This window comes from Ovis canadensis, chromosome 15 (genome assembly GCF_042477335.2).
Source record: "Ovis canadensis isolate MfBH-ARS-UI-01 breed Bighorn chromosome 15, ARS-UI_OviCan_v2, whole genome shotgun sequence".
Taxonomy (NCBI): domain Eukaryota; kingdom Metazoa; phylum Chordata; class Mammalia; order Artiodactyla; family Bovidae; genus Ovis; species Ovis canadensis.
In genome coordinates this window covers 89,467,331-89,476,151 of record NC_091259.1, presented here as the reverse complement: position 1 = coordinate 89,476,151, position 8,821 = coordinate 89,467,331, and positions in this window count along the sequence as shown.

The following is an 8,821-nucleotide window of genomic DNA, read 5'->3' as shown; positions in this document are numbered from 1 at the left end:
GTGACGAGCACGGGCCTGAACGCCCTCCCTTCTTGGCTTCCCGACTCCAGCTTTGAGTAAGCATTCTTTAATTCATCTTCACACTCCTGAGGTGTCAGGGGACCTACACTGACTGCATAATGCCTGCATTTCTGATCTGGAGCAATTAGTCCAGCTCAGACCTACTGAGGACTTCCCTAGTGATTCAGACGGTAAAGAATCTGTCTGCAATGTGGGAGACTCGGGTTTGATCTGTGGGTGGGGAAGATCCCCTGGAGAAGAGAATGGCTACCCACTCCAGCATTCTTGCCTGGAGAATTCCACGGTCGGAGGAGCCTGGCGGGCTACAGTCCGTGGGGTCACGAAGAGTCAGACATGACTGAGCGTGCACGCACTGAAGAAAGACCTACTGAGTTTGTGGCTCAGGGGTCGATGCCCAGCTCTCCAAGAGAACAGATTGCAAAACCAGGTTTTACAGGAAAACATGTTTTATTTGTCCTGAATCAGGGTCAGACAAGGCCCAGCTCACCAGATTCTGCAGACTCACTGTGCATCAGTGAAATGCCTTTCACTTGGAAAATGTCTACGAAAGCTGGAAAGCTGCATACACACACCTCACACAATCTGGGCCAAGTGTGGCCCAAAAGACGCTCGGCCAAAAGAAAGGGCGCCTTCATGAGTGGTGACCTGAGATCCTCAGGAGAAGCGGAGCGAGGGGGGTGTGCATAGAACCTCTGCAGAGGCTGTGATGCTGTGAATCGTTGCCCAGGCCAGACTCGTGGCGCTGCAATCATACGGGAACCGCAGGCAGTTTACCCTTAGTCCCTCATCTCTCTCCTCCTCGTCTCTTCAGGCTTCTCTCAAGGATCTCAGGGTCTTTATGCCGCCCATTCTGCTAAGCGTGTGCAAAGTTACAAATTCCTCCCGGAACATTCCTTCAGAATAGCTTATCTGGGGATAATGAAAGGAACGTTGATATAAAAAATAATAATAAAGTTCTAACCTTTCAAATGCATGAGTGTTGACTTTCCTAGTGGTCCAGTGCCAAAGACTCCAGGATCCCAAAGCAGAGGGCTCAGGTTCAATCCCTGGTTGGAGAGCGAGAGCCCACAGGACGCAACTGATAGACTCCGCATGCTGCAGCTAAAGGCCCTGCAGGCGGCGAAGAAGAGCATGACGAGGTGAAGCAATAAAATAAATGTGTGAGTCGCTAGGGAAATGAGGGCAGTGAAGTGACCGGCCGAAGGAGAAAACCTCAAGAGGAAAAAGCTGTCACTCGCCAGTGGAATCCCCTTTATGGATCTGGAGACCTGCTAAATGGTCCCAGGGAAGGACGTGATGACACAGGGTGGTTCCGAGTCTCCCTTCTCCCGGCTCTTCTCATTTCCCTAATGTTCCTTGGTCCTTTATAAAGCTTCAGCCAAAATGCTTGCTTTAGATGGTATCCAGATGCTGAGGACACAGGAGAAATCCAAGTGTGAAAACAAACCAAAAAAATCCTGAGTTCATGAAGGTGGAGATGCGACCTTCTGTGGGCAAGTGTGAAACTCACCCTCTAATGCAGCCCATGGGGCCAGAACCCCCTGGGTCACGTCCACTCGCCTTACCCTCATAATGTCCCTGGAAGGAGATGCCAATATTCAGTGGTTATGAACAAAGGAACAGAGGCCTAGAAAGGATGAGCAAAGGCTGGCAAATAGGACAGCCGAGGCTCACCTGATTCCCATGTGTCTGACTCTGAAATAGTCTCCTCTCTTTCAGATGAGATTTCAAGTCAGTGGTGATTTTTACAGGTTCTCAAGTCAAACCAGTGTGCAAACTTATGTCCAACGTTAGCTTTGGTTATTGTCTCAGATATTAGGGAAGATATGCTGATAGGGTAGGGCTTCCCGGGCAAGTGCTAGTGGTAAAGAACCCACCTGCCAACAAAGGAGACGTAAGAGAAGCTGGTTTGATCCCTGGGTCGGGAAGTTCCCCTGGAGGAGGGCATGGCAACCCATTCCAGCGTTCTTGTCTGGAGAGTCCCATGGACAGAGGAGACTGGCGGGCTACAGTCCACAGGATCGCAGAGTCGGACAGGACTGAAGCGACTCAGCACACGGTGCATACTGGCATGGTATTTATCTAAATAACACGCCAAATCATATACCAGCGTTTCCCAAACAACATCTGTACGGACATCAGCTACGATCAATATTCTCTGGACTAAGGGGGTCGTGGGAGGAGACTTTAGAATCATCGGTGCTCAGTTGCTCCTCATTCAATGCCTGCTAATAGCCAGACTCGGTGCCAGGCGCTAAGGAGGTAGCATTTTATTTTCTATAAATAGCCATTAAAAAATAATTCTAAAACTAGATCTGAGACCACAAAGAGTTACTTCCTTTCTCCAGAGATCTGTTTCTGTATATTATGAAATGTGTGGGTCAGATGATTTGCACGCTTTTTCCAGGAGTAGCGTTCAATAATTCTGTCTTTTAAGGACTGATTCTGCCACTTATTAATTATGGGAGTTAGGCCAAATCACTCTTCATCTTCATCATCTAGCGTCTCCATCTCAAAGATGGTAATGCTGTCATTCTTTTCCTGCCCAGAACTCGAGAGTTTTGGTAGGGGTCAACAGGAATGGCCTTTAAAAACTGCCCCAGGGCCGAAGAAAACATCTTGCTTCTCCAACCTAAGTGTCCAACAACAAATGGATGGCTAAAGCAGATTAGCATTTCTCAGCCATAAAGTTTGGAATGTTTATCAGCCATAAAGAAAGTATGAGACAACGTCATTTGCAGCAACACGGGTAGACCTAGAGATGATTACACGAAATGAAGTAAGTCAGACAGAGACAGGCAAATATCGTGTGCTAGCTCTCACATGCTGAATTCATATAATGTGTGTCTAAACTTTCATCCCTGGATATCCCTGTGCTGCCTTGGTGAGTGAATGTTGGCATTTTGGTGGGAAGGAGAGAAAGCTGAGCACTGAAGAACTGATGCTTTTGATCTGTGATGTTGGAGCAGACTCTTGAGAGTCCCTTGGACTGCAAGGAGATCCAACCAGTCCATCCTAAAGGGCATCAGTCCTGAAGGACTGATGCTGAAACTCCAATGCTTTGGCCACCTGATGCAAAGAACTGACTCATTTGAAAAGACCCTGATTGATGCTGGGAAAGATTGAAGGCGGGAGGAGAAGGGGACAACAGAGGGTGAGATGGTTGGATGGCATCACCGATCACCGACTCAATGGACATGAGTTTGAGCAAGCTCCAGGAGTTGGTGATGGACAGGGAGGCCTGACGTGCTGCAGTCCACGGGGTCACAGAGAGTCAGATATGATTGGGCGACTGAACCAAACTGAGCTAGAGAGCCTGAGATTTCTGACGGACAGGATCCTGCCCTCCCAGCTTCCATATGTTGGGATCTGACGGGAATCCTGAGCTATCACCCAACATGGTAAATATCCCGCCCTCTCCTGCCCCACCTTCCCTCCCCACCCCCTCCTGGTGTTTAAAAGTCAGTGACAATGAAATAAATGGCCCAGTGGATTCCATTCTGAAAGCCTGGAGTGCTCCTCCATGCCATGGGCACCATCGACCAGCAGAGGGCAGTGCAGACAGCAAGCGACACCACTTGGCAGGCTGTTTGGTGAGCCGGAGACTTTCTCATTTTCCAACTCGGAACAGAAGCCACAGTGCTCGCCATCACCTCCTGCAAAGGGTTGTTTTTTTTTTTTTTTTTTTTTTTCAGCCATGTGAGTGGAGACAGAGTGTGGAAAACTTTACATCCACTCTGAACTGCTTGGCAGCACAGTGACCCATCACTTGTGTTACTGTTCCCATTGACAAGGACTTTAAAATAAAGTCTATTGATTTTATAGCTTGCTTTTCACTGTGACAATTTGTTCATGTGTTCATTTCACGCAGTGAACATTTCTTCATTCCTTTGGAACAGGACACGGCAAGAGCGAAAGGAAGTCCCTCCCAAGACTAGGTAAGGGCTTATGTCTAGACCACTGCATCTGGTCCCATCACTTCACAGCAAACAGACGGGGAAACAGTGACAATTTTGGGGGGCTCCAAAATCACTGCAGATGGTGACTGCAGCCATGAAATTAAAAGACGCTTACTCCTTGGAAGGAAAGTTATGACCAACCTAGACAGCATATTCAAAAGCAGAGACATTACTTTGCCAACTCAGGTCCGTCTAGTCAAGGCTATGGTTTTTCCAGGGGTCATGTATGGATCTGAGAGTTGGACTGTGAAGAAAGCTGAGTGCTGAAGAACTGATGCTTTTGAACTGTGGTGTTGGAGAAGACTCTTGAGAGTCTCTTGGACTGCAAGGAGATCCAACCAGTCCATTCTAAAGGAGATCAGTGCTGGGTGTTCATTGGAAGGACTGATGTTGAAGCTGAAACTCCAGTACTTTGGCCACCTCATGTGAAGAGTTGACTCATTGGAAAAGACCCTGATGCTGAGAAAGATTGAGGACAGGAGAAGGGGACGACAGAGGATGAGATGGTTGGATGGCATCACCGACTCAATGGGCTTGAGTTTGAGTGAACTCTGGGAGTTGATGGTGTACAGGGAGGCCTGGCATGCTGCGGTTCATGGGGTCACAAAGAGTCAGACACGACTGAGCAGCTGAACTGAACTGAACTGAACTGAGCTGTGTCTTGCCCACAGCCTCTCTCTAGCTCTTCTTGCTTCCTCTGTTTTTATTTATTCTTTTTAATATTTGTTTATTTGCCTGTGCCGGATCTTCATTGCACAGCGAGAGCTCTTACTTGCCACATGTGGGATTCAGTTCCTTGGACAAAGGATGGAACCGGGACCTCTTCATTGGGAGGGTGGAGTTTTAGCCACTGGACCAGCAGGGAAGTCCCTCGTTGGCAAGTAATTAATCACAGGCTCTTTAACTATGTGAGTTACTGGGAAATGTAATATCTCACCATTGTTTTAGTTAAAAATTTTAAAAGGAGATAATATTTTTGCCACAATTAAAAGAGAAAATCATGTGCACATAGATCATCGTCTCTGTCATAACCTATCATTTTTTTGGTTACCAAACCATTTCATTTTTCTTCTGACTCATAGAACACACCGTCTTCTTCCCAGAAGAGATAAATGAAAGTTCCTTCCAACCAATACTTACTGATCACAGTTGAAACATCCCAGGGGTACACAGCGATCTATCTGGCCCAGAGGCCCCGGGGCCCAGGTTCCACCTGCAGGGATGTTTTTAATCTCATCTTGGCTTAAGTACAGCTTGCACACCATCTTGTTCCCAAGATGTTATTTGTTCAAGGAAATCAACGTACTCTGCTTATGCTGTTTTTATATGTATCCACAGTGCTTAGAGGGTTCTTAAATTACATTAAGCAAGTATTTCTTTTAATTAAATATTTTTCACTAGAGAAGATCTATTGAACACCGGCTATGTGAGAAACACTGGCTAGGAGCTCTAGAAACACAAGTAAGCAAGTTTAGTGTCTTCCATATTTACTTATATGTTGTCGTGTAGTGGCTAAGTCGTGTCCAGCTCTTTGTGACCCAAAGAGTGTAGCCCACCAGGCTCTCCTATCCATGGGATTTCTCAGGCAAGAATCCTGAGTGGGTTGCCACGTCCTTCTCCAAGAGATCTCCAAGGGATCTTCCTGACCCAGGCGTGGAACCTGCATCTCCTGCACTGGCAGGCAGATTCTTCATCAGTGAGCCACTGGAGAGGCTCGTTTACCTACATGTCCATTAATTACATGGCGGTCCCGGGTCTGCGCTGCTTGCTTTTTAATTTTGTTGTGGTTACACCATGCCTCTTGCAGAATCCTAGTTCCCCAAGCAGGGATTGAACCCAGGCCGCAGCAATGAAAGCAGCAAATCCTAACCCCTGGGCCTCAGGGAACTGCTCCCCAACCCTCAGGTCCTCATCTGACATCCCTGCTTTCCCTGGAGAAATTTCCAAGGGCACACAATTCCTCAGGCGCCATCCACAGAGCACGTCCATCTGCTTCAGGCTTGGCAGACGTTCTGTGTAAGTAGGTGTCCTGGTCCACATGGGAATGCATGGGAAAGCCTGGATCTGATACAGCAGAAGGCGTGGGAGAGGAGAAGATCCAGGGTAAGCTCCTGGGTACCCAGGCGTTCTCAGCTCTCAGGCTGGTCACTCGGGGTCCAGGTCTCAAGATTCCCATCAAATCCCAGCAGACAGCAGCTGCGGAAGGTCTGGACCCTGTACATGTTGGATCTCAGGCTCCTCCCATCCCCACCAAAATGCCAAAATTCACTCAGCAAGGCAGCCCCAGTGACATCCAGGGATGAAAGTTTAGACGTCTCTTATACAAATTCTCATATAAATTCTGTGTATAAGAGATAGCATATGATATTGTCTTTGACTTTCTTTCCCCTCTGGGATTTCTCCAATGTTCTCAGCATCTGGATACCGTCTAAGGCAAGCCTTTTGGCTGAAGCTTTATTCTAGAAAAGGATCAAGAAACATTAGGGCAATGAGAAGAAGTGGGAGAAGGGAGACTCAGGATCACCCTGCGTGATGGTCCAGGCCCCCAGCAACACCGTTTCCTTCTCTGGGACCATTAAGTGGGGCTCCAGATCCATAAAGGGGATTCCGCTGGTGAAGGCAGCTTCTCTTCTTGACGTTTTCCGCCTCTGCTGATCATTTCACTGCCCTTATTTCCACTCACGACTCATACATTTGTTTTCTTCACTCGGTCAGTCAGCCATTCATTTGGTTGTGTGGTTCTTCACTGCAGCGTTCGGGGTCTTTAGTTGCAGCCTGCGGGATCTTCCACCTGTGGCAGGGGGGATCTCATTCTCTGACCAGGGATCAAACCTGGGCCCCTGAATTGGGAGCACTTAGGGAGAGGCAGTGGGGAAGTAAAGTGAAAGGGTCTTCAGTCTTGCAAACCATCTCTAAGGGAATGATCAGCCTTTGGATGGGGTGCGTTAATCTCTATTCACAGGTGGGTAGGGACAACTGTCTCTCCAAGAGCTGAACAAAGGCACTTTCCTGTCAAGCAGAGGGGCAGGGTCCTCCAGGGAGGCCATTAAGTATGATTATAATAATAAAACAATGAAAATCAAGTCAAAGAAACAATTTTGAATATGGAGTCAGAATTGGCTTCCTCCCTGCAACATTCCTTGGAGAAGGAAATGGCAACCCACTCCAGTACTCTTGCCTGGAAAATCCCTTGGATGGAGGAGCCTGGTAGGCTACAGTCCATGGGGTCGCGAAGAGTCGGACAGGACTGAGCGACTTAGCAGCAGTAGCAGTCTTAGTTAGGTACAAGACCACCAGGGAAGTCCATACTCATGCATTTGAAAGGATAGTCTTCTTTTTACCATATTCCTTTCATTATCCCCAGACAAGCTATTCTGAGGGTGTGAGGGCTCCGGGAGGAATTTGTAACTTTGCACACACTTAGCAGAATGGGCGGCATAAAGACCCTGAGATCCTTGAGAGAAGCCTGAAGAGACGAGGAGGAGAGAGATGAGGGACTAAGGGTAAACTGCCCGTGGTTCTCATACAATTGCAGCACCAGGAGTCTGGCCTGGGCAACGATTCACAGCATCACAGCCTCTGCAGAGGTTCTACGCACACCTCCCTCACTCCACTTCTGAGGATCTCAGGTCACCACACATGAGGGCTCCAAGCATGATCTGGGTGAATTGCACGAGTCATGTGCGTCCAGCTTTCCAGCCTTCGTAGGTATTTTGCAAGTGAAAGGCATTTCGTTGGTGCACGTTGAGTCTGCAGAATCTGGTGAGCTGGGCCTTGTCTGACCCTGATTCAGAACAAATAAAAACTGCTTTCCTGCAAGACCGGAGTCTGCCGCCTGTTCTCTTGGAAAAGTGCATTGGCCGTGGGACCACAAACTCAGTGGGTCTGAGCTGGGCTAATCGCTCCACGTGGGACATGCAGGCACGATGCCGTCAGTGTAGGCCCCCTGACACCTCAGGAGTGTGAAGATGAATTAAAGAATGCTTACTCAAAGCTGGAGCTGGAAGCCGTGAAGGGAGGGCGTTCAGGCCCATGCTCGTCACTGCAGCTTGCGTGGATCAGCAGGGACAAGGAGGATTTGCTCTCTCACCCAGCAACAGCAGGCTACCCTGCTCTGCAGCCAGTTAGGGCCTCCACCACTTCCAACTCTCCCTTTCTCCAACGAATTTCTGCTCAGAGCAACCCCTCCTAACTTTCCCCTTTCTTCTGTAAAAGAATGCTCTCCTTTCATTCTCTGGACTTGCCTATTTGTTAACCACAGTTTGCTTGTCTTGAAATGTAATTCCTCTGCGATGCCTGAATAAACTGGGTCTTTTTTTTTGGGGGGGGGGGGGGGACTTACATAAAATCACCCTTTGCTCTGTTTAAGCAGGATATTCCCAGAAGGAAAACAAGTGAAAGGACAAACTGACCTTGTCTAGTGTGGTAGCTCAGTGGTTCGGAGCTTGCCTGCCAATGCAGGAGCCGCAGGTTCGATCCCTGGGTTGGGAAGATCCCCTGGAAAAGGAAATGGGTGCCCACGCCCATATCCTTGCCTGGGCAATCCCACGGACACAGGAGCCTGGTGGGCTACAGTCCACGGGGTCACGAAGGGTCAGACATGACTGAGCGACTAGACAACAACAACAAGGTGAGCAGATTGTGCAGCAGAGCTGAGCCACAGGGAAGCCCAGGAGCACTGGGGCAGGCAGCCGTGCCCTGCCCCAGCGGGCCTTCCCAACCCAGGATCGAGCCCAGGTCTCCCGCACTGCAGGCGGATTCTTTACCAACTGGGCTATCAGGGAAGCCCTAAATAAACATCATTCCATCAAAGGCTTTTCCTTCGTTTGTTGAGTCTGATC